Here is a 14104-nt window from a genome sequence, read left to right as displayed (position 1 = left end):
GAAAATCAAACTATCTGTATTTGCATTGACAGATATCAATAATTGACTATCGTTATCAGCGGAGAAATTTAGTAACGGTGCATCTCTAATTGCAACGTAATACTTTTGATGTTATACTGAAATTTGCATAGTTTTTTAATTAAATTCAAGCTTTTTAGTATAAAACAAGCACACATTGAGTCTAATAAAAAATATTTCAGATTGCAAAAAATATATATACTGTATATATCCTATTATTTTAGTATTGTTTTCTAGTAACAATGTCTAAACATTAAAAAAAGATACATTTAATTGAGAAAAACAATTGTGTAAGATAATACTGGAAGAATGTGTTTTCAGAAAATAGTCTCTCTCCATTGGTTTAAGCGCATAAAATAATAAATCATTAGTCCTAATTAAAAGGTTTTCTTCTTTAAAGCTTTTCTTCTAATATTTCAAACTAGATAAACATGTTTTAGTTCCTTTTACTGATCTTTAAAATGTACCATGGTAACAATAATGTTTTCCTGAATGTGAATAGGCCTACAAAACAGAAACGCACATAAAGAATTTGATACATTTAAATATTTCGAATTACAAGCATGTTTACCTTGTTAAAGTATGTATATGAAACGCCCAAACTGGGACGTGTCCCATACATGATGTCACAATGCGTGTTTGAGCGCTGAAGTATGGGTTTTAGGTGCATCCATTGCTCGAGGCTGGAATCTGTGTGATGACATCATCATCATCATTCCCATCAGCGACGTCAGCATGCGTCTGACTGGCCGTCTCTCCAACGGGATCAAACTGTCTGTCTGTCGCCTCAGATCCACCCTGGAACTCCTAAAGAACATGATGCACATAAAATACACACTCATACACCTGATCAACATGTGTGTGATTTCATGATCATTTATATGATAAGCAGATTCATGCTTTATGACTAGCTGTTGTTTTGATTTTACTGTGTGCTTCTTGTTTTCTGACTCAATATCAACAAAACTTCAACACTTTACAATAAGGTCTTATTTGTTAGCATTAATGCATTAACATTAACAAAGAGCAATACATTTATTACAGCTTTTATTAAATGTTCATGTTGGCTCAGTGCATTAACAAAACTTAACATTCAACTTTTGATTTTAATAATAACGATAACTAAGATTAATAACTACTGTAGAAATATTGTTCATTGTTAGATCATGTTCACTAATGTTAACAAACACTAATGTTTTTAACAAAAAGTCTTACCAACAAACTGGTTCTGGCCCTAAAAAATGGTATTCAGAATTTGACCCTAAAATACCATCATTGTACAAGAAAACTGTAGTAACTTCCATTAAAAATTACAATTACAAAAATATTCTGATGAGATTTTGAGATTTTTTTAAAAGAAAAGTCAGTCCCACTTCATATTAAGTGGCCTTAACTACTATGTACTTACATTTAAATTAATCATTTGATACAATGCACTTATTGTGTACATACATGTTTTTACATTGTACTTATATTTTAAAAACACCTGCATGTAATTATATATGTAATTATTTTCTGTAATTACATTTATAATAACACTGTTGGATTTACATCATACCACTTGGTCAGATTTTACAACGTCACGGTCTTAACTATCATTTTTACGCTGATGACATTCAATTATACTCAATCTGCACACCTACTCTACCTCCCCAAACAGACAAAATCTCTGCTTGTGTTAAAGAAATAAAAAATTGGCTTAATTAAAATTTTCTAAAACTCAACATGGACAAAACTGAGATTATTTTCATTGGGACTCCCTCACTTACTAGCCATATTTCTACAAATCTCACCTGTGAAATAGATGGTTCTCATATCAAAACATCCAATACTGTTAAAAATGTAGGTGTAATCATTGACTCCACCCTTTCCTTTCAGTCTCATATTTCCTCTATAACCAAATCTGCATTCTTTCACCTACGTCGCATTGCCCAACTCCGTCCCTTCATCAGGACCAAAGACGCTGAAACTGTCAAACCCCTGATTTGATTAATTGATTACTCTGCATTAATACTATTATTTCTCTGAATGTTATGTCTCTTAAGTCCTGTTTTGTAATTTTGTACTTGACTCTATTTTTCTGTATACTTCCATTATTGTTTCTCATCATTGTCTACTTTATCTCTTATCTGTTAATTGTTCACTGTAAAGCGTCCTTGAGCTCTGGAAAGGTGCTATATACATAAAACGTATTATTATTATTATTATTGACCCATCCCTTAACCCTTACCCCTACCCTTAAACCTACCCATATGCCACCAAACCTGTCCCGAACCTTACCCGTATCCCACCTCAATAGCAGCAAAAGTGTTTTGCAATTCAATATGAACCCAATAAGTACATTGTACTTAGTTTTTGATGTAAGTACATAGTAATTGAAATAAGTCATCTTATTTACAGTGAAAAATTGTAAATTGACATTTTTAGAATTTCTTCCTAGTTGTTTTATGTACATAAAAGTTTTATGATCTTATGTTGTTAAATGAACGTTTATTCATTATTTTGGTGTCATGTTGGTGGTGGCCCAAACTTAACTTCCCTCTACAGTAGATTATTTCTGACCCATACGGTAAAAAAATATATTTTCAAATATATTTTTAAATATATTTCAAAATGTACAAAAAAATATATTTGCAAAAATATATTTTCAGATATATTTACATAGATATATTTTCTAAAAAATATATTTTTTGGCCATTTTTTGTATATTTTAAAAAAATATATTTTCAAAATATATCTTACAAAAGCAATATATTTTGCCCTACATCTATTTCAACCCAAGAAAATACATTCACATGTGACATTAGAAAAACTTTTATTTGTTGTCTATAACACGTGAACATTTGAATAAAAATCAGCAAGGAACATACATTACAATGTTCAAAAAATATACATTATTACAATATATTCAAACAAATATAACTTTTTTGCTTTCCAGAAGTCTCAGTTTCCCCAGTTCAAATCTTCAAAGCCTCTTTGGACACATTTGGAAATCTCTTCTTGACTGCGAGACAAAAATCAGTCATTTTTTTAACTAAATGTTTCTAGTAAATTTTCCTTTCACCAAGTATTGACTTATCGTATATACGACTGCCATGGTTTCCTCGTCAAGGGCACTTCTTCTGTCTCTACCACTGTACTTTAAAGATATTTAATGGGCATATTTTTGGACAGTACAGTAAAGAAACTGATGATTGAGGAGAGGTCGAATTAGCCTTTCTTTACACTTCTGCATTGCATTTTCACTTTTACAAATGAAGGGATAGTGGAATATCACAAAGGCACATTAATTTAAGCTAACTTAACTCAAAGGTTAAGAAATTTCAGAAATGATCTCATCATTCACTTACCCTCAAGCTGTTCCAGTTGATTATGACATTCTCTTTTTCTGTGGAATACAAACAAAAGATATTTAGAAAAATAATCCATCTCTGTGTGTTCATGCAAGAAGGTCAAAAACCAAACAACATGATGGTAATCCACAGTTGACGAATCAGTGCCTTCTGAAGTGAAACAATGTGTTTGAGGAAAATACTATTATGTTAAATTTGTTACACTACAGATTTGCCAACTGACCAATATGGGCTCAAAGTCAGCATGTTGTAATTTGTGATGTGTGTTTTAAAGCTTGAGGAGTCATTTGGAAGCACAGACTTTAAAATATTAGTATTTTTCTAACACACACCTATTGTTTCACTTCAGCTAGGGTCATGTTGACTACTGTTGTTTTTTATTCTGTGTGGTTTTCAACCTTACACGTGCACTCACAGAGATGGATTATTTTCCAAAAATCATCATTTGAAAGTACTTTCATTTTTGGGTGGAGTATCCCTTTTTTAGTATTATCAGAAACAAAAACTTTATTTTTCTTAGCCAAAAAAAAAAAAAAAAAAAAATCTGTAGTTTGGCCTTTATATTTAAATTCAACTTTTGAATTCTGTTACTTTCATGTTTATTACTGCTCTTGATTTGTTAACGCGGCGCGAATATTCGCCAAAATTCAGATTTTTAAACTCGCGCGAATCATGTTACGCGCGTCAAACGCTGCGTCATTCGCGCTGCAGATGTCTATCGCGTCTTTGCATTGAATTAACATGTAAATTGCTCGCGCTTAACGCTTCATTCGCGTCTGGTGTGAACGCACCAAGATTCGCGCTTACGACTGCACATGCGCATTGGCTCGTCCGTTGAAAGTCTATAGTAGTATTTTCCTCGGCTTGTGGAAAAGCTACTTGTTGTTGTCTGTATATTATGGCGGTAGAAAAACGATTTTAGTAAACTGGAATATTAACATTATTTCAGTTAATGTAATAGGCTATACATGATTCATTTTGCTGTAAAACTTTGGCAGTGCTGACAACCACAGCTGCCGGTTTTTACCATAAATGCCACTGATTTTTTATAGTTTTATACTTTTATGGTGCTTTCGTGTTCTTTTGAGAGCTCATAATCTCTTAAACATCTTCATTTGTGTTCCACATGAACTGAAATGTGTTTGCAACATGATGAGGACGAGTAAATGACGACATCCCTTTAAGTGAAAGAGAGGGTAAAACAGAGACACTAAAACCCACGGTAAGTGTCATTCACTTTTTCCATCCTGATTCAGCATGTTGACAAAAGGCATGCTGGGATTCCACTCCCCGCTGTGGCACGTCTGAGACACACACCTGCGTGTGGTGTGAGTAATGCAGAAGCACAAGGCCTCAGCTCAAGTGTGTTGTAACGGGCTCAGGGAACGTCTGTGGAATTGTGGGTGTGGCAGAAACGCTGAAGGTTTGACGAGGTCAGGGTCACGGCTGCCTTACAAGAATGACAGAATGACTGATTCTCACTGATTCTACTGTCGGGTGGCTTGTGTGTGAGTGGCAGGATGTGTCAAAGATCATTCTGTCAGCACTGATACATCATTTACAAACATGTTTACTTGTGATGTTTATTTTCTTCTTTAACACGTGCTAACATTTCTACTAGACCAGGGGTGTCCAACCCTGCTCCTGGAGGGCTACCGTCCTGCAGATTTCAATTCCAATCCTGCTCCAACACACCTCTCTGTAATTATCAAACAGCCCTGAACACCATGATTAGCTGGTTCAGGTGTGTTTGATTCGGGTTGGAGCTGAAATCCGCAGGGTGTTAGCCCTCCAGGACCAGGGATGGACACCCCTGTACTTGGCTGTGTTCCACTCCAGCTTTAGACACGCACTCGCAAATTTCCCTAAGCACTTCCCTGCCACCAGTTTTGTTACTTCTGATAAGAAACAAAGTCTCATCTTTCAAATTCTGTCCATTTTATCATGAAATTCAAACAATAAATGGCGTTTTGACGCTCTTAATTGTGGCTTGACAGATCGCCTCAGGTCAAGCGGCAGCACAAGTGTTTTCTTCCACTTTAATACAAATTATAGCACGAAAAACATGCATGAACATCAAAAGGTATGTTGAAAGATATTACAACTTAGCGAAATCCGTATCATGTCTCAAGTAATGTGTATTTCACCTGCGGAAAGACGTCAATGAATCAACTTCAGAACAATCTTTCAATTAATGTTGCATTTACTTCAGGAAAGATATCCAATGTTCACAGTTTGTTAGTTAGCTATAATAGAAAACACTAGAGGAGTTTATACTGGTAATTATATAACAAGTGTTTATGAAAACAACCTTATTATGAGTTGTAGTAGCTATACAAACATTTCAGTTTTTATTTGAGTGTGATTATCTGAAAATAAATAGAAGTTGAATCTAACAGGCCTACCACTGTTGTTTTTAACCTCTAATATTATATTGTACCAAATGAGAGGGTTCCGATATTGACCGAAGGAGTGAGTCTACTTCATATGTACACTTCAGGCAGCTCCATATACAATGCAACACGATTGTGACGTCACCGCATATTGTGTTTAATTTACCCCACCACAAACAACTCTATGATATATTATTATTATTTTGATATTTAAAACACACATAGAATGCCGCATTAAACAATTTTGTAAGGGAAAAAAATAATAATGAACTCCATAGCAGATTACAAGTGATCAAGGGCTTAGGACGTTCCAATTCGCCGGGTTCCGCCAGTAGCGGGCACTCGTGCAACGGAAGCAGTGACGTACATCCGAGTCAACGAGACTGAGGGAAGTAAGCGAGGGAAGATTATGATTATTCAATATAATAATAAAAAAATGGAACTTAAAAAAAAGTTAGCGAGGGAAGGTCATAAAAAACGAACTGAAACACAATACAAAAGTCCTTTTCAAGAAAAGTCTGTTCGCTCGGCGGCCATATTTGCAACGCCTCCGGGCAGCCATTTCAGGTATCCAAGTCCTATCTATTTGAATGGAGAATCCTGAAATCTCAAAAACTGTTCGGCGAACTCACAATTAAATAACATATTTCAGATCAGCAACAAAATCTGACACGAACTGCCCCATAAATGTTGTTTCTTATGCTCAAATAGCGCTAAAAAGCGTATTTTTCAGGCTAGACGAGCCAATGCGCATGCGCAGTCCTGGAGCTTCTAACTGCAGCTGCAGTGACGCAATGACTTTATCAATCAGCGATTGGCTCTTTTACTTGCAAGGCGGGAAGTATTGCGCCATTTTGCGCGTTGCTGTTTCTCCCATTTATAACTAATAAGAGTGAACCGTCTTTTTATATCGATAATCTTCGACTATATTACAGACCAAACAACTTCAAATGCAGGAGCTGAGGAATATTGGGGTATGTGATTTTGAACAAAAATGCATCGATCAATTAGCCTAGCTACATGGTAAATCTGTCCATCCATCCAATCTATCTATCTATCTATCTATCTATCTATCTATCTATCTATCTATCTATCTATCTATCTATCTATCTATCTATCTATCTATCTATCTGTCTATCTGTCTGTCTATCTATCTATCTATCTATCTCTCTGTTTATCTCTATGTATCCATCTATTTGTTTATCTATCTATCTATCTATCTATCTATCTCTATGTATCCATCTATTTATCTATCTATCTATCTATCTATCATATATCTTCTATCTATCTATTTGTCTATCTATCATCTATCTATGTGTTTATTTTTGACCATTCATTACATAATTTATTTTAAGGACACATTCATTTTTTATGTGTAAAATTCTGGTTTTGTTTTCCTAGCACAGATAAACTTATTTTTATATTAATTGGAATTTATTTATTTACCTATTAACTTATTTATTTATTTATTTTTATATAACAGTTCTGGTCTTGCCTTCATTCATTTATTCTTTCTATTTATTTCTGCCATTTCCTCATTATATTCATAATATTGTGTGGTCAGTATCTTATTGGAGCCTGAAGGACCGGAAACAAACGAATATAAATAGATCTGGCTCTAGAACTCATTCAGAATTCCTTAAATTCTTTGGGATTAAACGAGCCCACGAAGATTCCCAAATATGGCGAGAAAACACATCCGCTGTTGTGTAAAGCAGATTTACCACAGTAAAACCTCCTGCTGTGGATGGGCATTATTTCTCAATGCAGCCGAAGGGGGCGTGGCTCGCGCGCGCACGGGTGTGTCTCTGGTCACGCCCACAATAGGTGACCCGCCCAGGTGTGAAAGTCACCGTGCACTTCCAGCAAGAACAAACACACCTGAGCGACACGAGAGGAGACAGTCCCTGATCCAGATTGAAAGGTAAATTCACTTTACTTCATTTAGATATCGCTTATTGATCATCTCCGACTGAACAGTGTGTGTTTGTGTGTATCAGGAGGTCAAAGTGTGTGTGAGGTAAAGATCTTTATCGTTTCTGATGGTTATTTCAATAGCAGTGAAATGTGAGCTGTTGTTGCTGCAGATGTTACAAGTTTAAGAACTTTTAAAACGGTTTTGTGTAACAGTCTGTTTACTAAAAATCCTCATTCTAATCAAAAATCCTCTGAGAGTTATTTAATAGAGCTATAATCTGTGATCTTTGAACATGTACCATGGTAATACACATATATACATAACATGTACCATGGTATTTTTTTTTATTTTCATACTACTGCAGTAGCATTTTGAACGTGTACCTTATGTAAATACCATGGTAAATATCATGCACTACTAAGTGCCATTGCATTACCTTCTCATACCATCATTGTACCATGGTATACTTTCTATATAGGGGGTTTAAGGTCATTAAGGTCATTTTTGATAATTATTGATTACATGTTCTCTGTAACTTGAGCTCCTGTAAATGGTTTGTGTGAAGTGTCAACATCAGACCTGTTGAGCAGCACCTGTCAGAGCCACAGTAATCATTAAAGAACAGAGTGACAACGCTTTATTAGACCGGCGGCTCGTTTGTAGACTGTGACTCTGCATTAATTGCTTTCCCAGCGTGAGGAATGTGATCCGCCCGAGAGGTGAAAGTACTTCTCGCTCTGGTATTCGCCAGGACGGTCCTCAAACCAGCCAAACTAGAAGGAAGTATTGATGTCGGGTGTTCACAGACTCGCTCAACAATAGCGGCAGGAGCGGCTCTGTTGTGGCATGATAATTGGAGAAAGCAAGAAAAATGTTGGTCAGCTTTAGCCCTGCTGACTCACTGTTGTTATGATTATTATAGATTAGTGCATATGAAACAACAAGCAGATCTTTAGAATGGAGAAAGTATCGTTTTTGGGAAAGTTCAGGGTTTGAAACATGCACACAGTGGATTCCTTCACTGATCTCTGGATGAGAGTTCATGACTTGAGCAGAAATGATCATGAAGAGTGAGACGTTACGCAACGATTTACAGCGTTTGACTCATTAATGCACTAATCAGAGTGTGACCAATCATTAATATCCACGTGTGTGATTTGTGCTGCTGTGATTCGGACTTTGGAATTCATTTATAATTCTAATAGTTGTGAAATTCTGCTGATCATGGGTTCAGTTCCCAGGGATGGATGGATGGATGGATCTATCTATTGCATTAATTGCTTTTAATTGATCATTTGTTTGTTTTATCTATCATTCGTTCTGTCATTCGTTTTGTTGTTCGTTCTATCGTCCTATGTATCTATCTAACTATCTATCACATTAATTGCTTTTAATTGATCGTTCATTCGTTTGTTTTATTTATCTATCATTCTATCCATGTTCATTCTATTCTATCATTCTATAGTTCTGTCATTCTGTCTGTTGTTCTATCTATCAATCTATCAGTCCATTCTATCGTCCGTTCTATTGTTTTATGTAATGTTCTATCTATCATTTTATCGTCTGTTCTATTGTTCGTTCTATTGTTTTATTTATTGTTCTATCGTTCTATCTTTCTATCTATCGTCCGTTCTATCATCCGTTCTATCATATCTATTGTTTTATCTATTGTTCTATCATTCTATCGTTCTATCATCGTTCTATCTATCATTCTATCTATCGTCCGTTCTATCATATCTATTGTTTTATCTATTGTTCTATCATTCTATCGTTCTGTCGATCTATCTATTGTGCTATCAATCTGTCATCCATTCTATCATTCGTTCTATCATTTGTTCTATTGTTTTATCTATTGTTCTACCATTCTATTGTTCTATTTATTGTTCTATTTATCGTTCTATCTATCGTTCTAACTATTGTTCTATTTTTCTGTTGTTCTATCTATTGTTCTCTCTATCGTTCTATCAATTTTTCTATTGTTTTTTCTATCTATTGTTCATTCTATCATACATTCCATCGTTCGTTCTATTGTTTTATCTATCCTTCTATCCATCGTTCTATCTATTGTTCTATCATTCTATCAATCGTTCTTATCTATCTCTTGTTCCATCCATCCATCCATCCATCCACTATATTACACTTCCATATTGTTATTCCATAATTCTGATGTCATTATTATAATTATTATACAGTGTAATGTGTCCAAACTCTCATATCGGTGCTGATGTGAGCTCATAGATCATCTGTATCCTGATCTAAACCTGCATGTGGATCTTCAAAACATCCAGAAACTTTGTGTTACAGTGAATAAACTGTCTGTTAATGCAGATCGAGTGGAAGTTCAAACTTGCCGCATCATCTTCTTGTAGATCCATTAATATTTGGACAAGGTTTAGCAGAAACCTGTCAGAATGTGTCTCAGGAAGAGAACGGAGCTGATGTGTGATGTGAGGAATGTGTCCTGCTGTTTTATTCGTTTGTCTTTTGTATGTGATGTCAGGAAGACAAACGCTCGGGTATGTGAACCGCCTTCACACGCATTCTTTCATGCGCCAGTCGCTCATAACTTTTATTGTGCATCATGTCAGTCATCGATTTATTAATCCTTCTATGATGTTGCCATGGTGACCGTCAAAAAACCCTGTGACTCATACCGAGGTGAAAGTGTCATTGTTACAATATAACGTTCCGTTTCCCGTCACATCCACAATAGAGGATCAATCCTCCTATTATAACACATATCCACCTCTTATTAGTCAAGCGCTGTCAGATGAAATCATGGAAGGATTTAATCAACAGACATATAGATGGGTAGTAAAGCACTGTAATAGTGTCGGTTAGTGGCGACAGGGAAAAACCATCTTTAGTCTGAATGTGTGGAATGTATTTAAAAGGCCTGAGAACGATCAGCTCAAGTATGTTCAGTATGAAGGTGTCACCCAAACAAACATATACACCCAGAATCAAAACTCTGAAAATATCTCATTATACAACAGCACATACTTCATTCTGCGTTTGCAGGTACAGACGGCTGTTTATAATGACAAAATTGAAATGCAGTACAGTAACGTCAGAAGGTTTCTCGCAAAATATTCCTTTTACATTTCTGCATGAGATTTGAAGCATATGCATGTGTTTTTTGTGGAAATGTACCATGGTAATACCTTTTTACGTGCAATAGAAATGCAATATTTTTTGCATGTTTGTTGTTTTCTACCATGATAATAACATATATTTGAAGTACAATGTCAATACCGTAGTATATGATATGATATGATTAGTATAATTTATTTGATGATTATTTCAAAGTTCCATTTATTGTTAGGGTGTATTCATCTATATGTAGGCTTTATGATTATTGTGATTCTGCAGCTAATTGAGAACACAGCATGCACACGGTGTTTATTTAGTCTGTTTGCTCAGTTACATGCTCGTCTTTCCATGCGACGCGAGGAGCCCGGGGCCAGAGAGACCAGCCCTGATCTGCTGTGTGTTCAGACTCTCCTGGCTCAGATGTTGGGTAGTTAGTGGCATTAACTGCAGCTTTGCAGGGTGTATCTGTTCTGCTGACTGACCATGAAGAATCACTGATGGCTATGTGTGATTATTTGTAATTCTGTCCGTCTTATCACTTTCCCATGACTGTCCTTGTTAAACTTAGAAGGCAAGTTATTTGTGTTGCTACCAACTGATTTGTATCAAAAATACCATAATATTACTATTCACTGTAAAAATGATCTTCTATAATAGAGTAATAGAGTGAATTTAAAATTAAAAACTGCATTCATTTTCTTCATAGGTACTTTTTTGTTTTAACGATAACTTATAAACCGTTAAAGTCAGCCCTAATGTGAGCTCCGAGGTTGTTAATAGATGGTAGTTGCTTCCGTTGAAGCCGTCAGCCCACATTATTTCAGCGTAGTTTTAAAATAATCGTGTTTAACAGCAGAATTCACCAATCAGAGAGTCGAAACAAGCAAAAAAGACCTTGTTAGCTCCGCCCACTACCATAAAGGGACGCAAATTACGTAATCAAGTCTCTCTACAATACTTAAATATGTGCATGTATGTTAGGGATGCACCCATATGAACATTTTAGCTGATACCGATAATCGATAATTTTTTATATTTGAAAGCCGATAACCGATATATTGGCCGATAAATCAAAATCAAAATTTTTATATAACTTCTGAGAGCCTGATTACAAAAACAAAAGTCTCAGCATTAAAATCCATGTCCCGAGCACACAATTCTAGTGTTCTCATTATAATATTATGTAGTTTATATGACAGACTTGCGCTGTACATGTTGCACTTAACTGTATTTTCCGTTTTGAAGTGATTTCAGTCATATTTTTAAGCAATTCAAAACCATCATGGTGAACATCTGAAGTGTCTCAGCTGAAGGAAATAATCCATTATTTATCCGCTTTAATTTATCAGCCAAATTTTCTTATCGGGCCGATAATGATATTATTAAAAATGAACATATTTCAACCGATACCGATATTGTGGCCGATATATCGTGCATCCCTAATGTATGTGCATATTTTGCAATAAACTTGTTAATAATTTTTTAAATGAGTAGTTTTATGTTTCTCTATGGTTTTTAATTTGATTATGCTGTTCGCAATGCTTTTTTTTATGACAACTTATAAAGCGTTAAAGACAGCCCTACTGTGAGCTACGAGGTTTTTAATCGATGGTATTTGCTTCTCTTGAAGCCATCAGCCCACATTATTTCAACTTAGTTTTAAAATAATCGTGTTTAAAAGCAGAATTCGTGGTGAAAAACTACATGATGTTGTGGAAAATTCCACCAATCAGAGTCGAAACAAGCAAAATGCGCCAAACATCTTGTTAGCTCCGCCCACTCCCATGAAGCGTCACAAATTACATAATCGAGTCGGTCTCTCTACAATCTCAAAATATTTAAATATTTGTATGTATTTTAGGGATGCACCGATACCGATAACCGATAATCTTTATATTTGAGAGCCGATAATTGATATATTGGCCGATAAATCTAAATCCAAATTTTTACAAAAACAAAAGTCTGACCATTAAAAGCCATGTCCCAATCACACAATTAATAATCCATTGTTTATCGCCTTTAACACATCAGCCAAATTTTCTTATCAGGCGGATAACGATAACATTAAAAATTAACATATATCAGCTGATACCGATATTGTGGCCGATATATCGCGTATCCTTAATGTATGTGCAATTGTGCATAGCATTTTGCTATAAGTAGTTTTATATTTCTTTATCGCTTTTAGTTTGAGATGTTATGATTTTCCTTGTAGCTGTTTGGTTTGGCTCATGGCACTTTAAAGCTTAAAATTAGCTTAAAATGAGATTAAAATAGATGTCAACAGAAGGATTATTATTGTTAACTAAAACTAATATGGAAAAAATTTTAAGTTTATTACTTGAAATAATACAGTTTAAAAAATGTAAATAATATAGACATTTAAAGAAAACAAAAACCAATTAAAAATGGCAAAAAGCACAACAAACTAAATTTAAAATAAGAACGTACAATTAAAATTACTTCAAAATATCAACTAAAACTATAAAATATACTAAAATAACACTGCCATACATGAGAATAAATGTACCCTAGTATTACCATGCTGTTTTGGACATGGTGCCATGATAATACCATGTTTCTGTGGACATTTACCATGTGCTTTGCACGCAAAGCATCATTTAAATTCCATCATGCATGAGTATGGTAATCATTCAGATCTATGGTATTACCATCTGATACCATTACAGTGCCATAATTTCACCTAGACAGAGTGTATCTAAAGCTTATAATGTCTCATTTAGAGTCGTGGCGTCGATCAGAATCATGTTTTTTAAGGTGCAATATCATCAGTTGCAGCGATCAGGATGATGTCTAACATGTTGAGTGCAGTTATATTCTCATTTCACTTGCCTTTGGCTGCTTTGCATGTAATAATGGTTTTAGATGTTGTCTGTACCGCAGTAACGGCCACACCTCGCTGCCATTAACTCGTTCAATAGTCGATTGACAGCAGGAATCTTCTTCTGTGTGTGTGTGTGTTTGTTTTGAATTGTCAGTCATCTGTCAGAGCCTCGTTGTTTCGCTCTCTCGTATTTCATTACGCTCTTATTTGCATGTGAAGTCGGTCGCCTGGTATTTTTCCACCTCCCTGAAGGATCGTCGCTCGTCTCGCAAACCCAGAACTTGGCATCCGCCCAATATTTGGTCACCAATTATTTTTTCTTGATTGGGCTTCTGTCTCCGTCACAATTAAGCTCCACATCAGGGCTAATTGGGATGGAGTTTGTTGGTTTGTTTTTTTAACTTAAAGTAAGTAAACTTTCCGTGAGGAGCGGACGCATATCGCCCCCTGTCTGCGGCGGTGTTGATGACACAGATCTTGAATA

At 35.3% G+C, this 14104-nt stretch overlaps 1 protein-coding gene across 4 annotated transcripts in view; it reads left to right on the top strand.

The window, feature by feature from the left end:
- The first annotated feature begins 6598 nt into the window (after window positions 1-6598).
- Window positions 6599-14104, top strand: part of LOC125252681 (cingulin-like protein 1) — a 40324-nt gene continuing 32818 nt past the window's right edge. For 2 of the 4 annotated variants that reach the window (XM_048166178.1, XM_048166175.1), the window contains exons 1-2: window positions 6614-6738; window positions 7329-7688. The gene's annotated coding sequence lies outside the window, so the exon portion shown is untranslated. Of the gene's footprint in view, window positions 6739-7328; window positions 7689-14104 lie in introns of those variants that run through there. The other 2 variants (XM_048166177.1, XM_048166179.1) reach the window with 2 other exon arrangements.

Source organism: Megalobrama amblycephala, linkage group LG18 (genome assembly GCF_018812025.1).
Source record: "Megalobrama amblycephala isolate DHTTF-2021 linkage group LG18, ASM1881202v1, whole genome shotgun sequence".
NCBI classification, from domain to species: Eukaryota; Metazoa; Chordata; class Actinopteri; order Cypriniformes; family Xenocyprididae; genus Megalobrama; species Megalobrama amblycephala.
The sequence above is the reverse complement of the archived record's forward strand: the minus strand, read 5'-3'. Positions and strand labels throughout refer to the sequence as shown.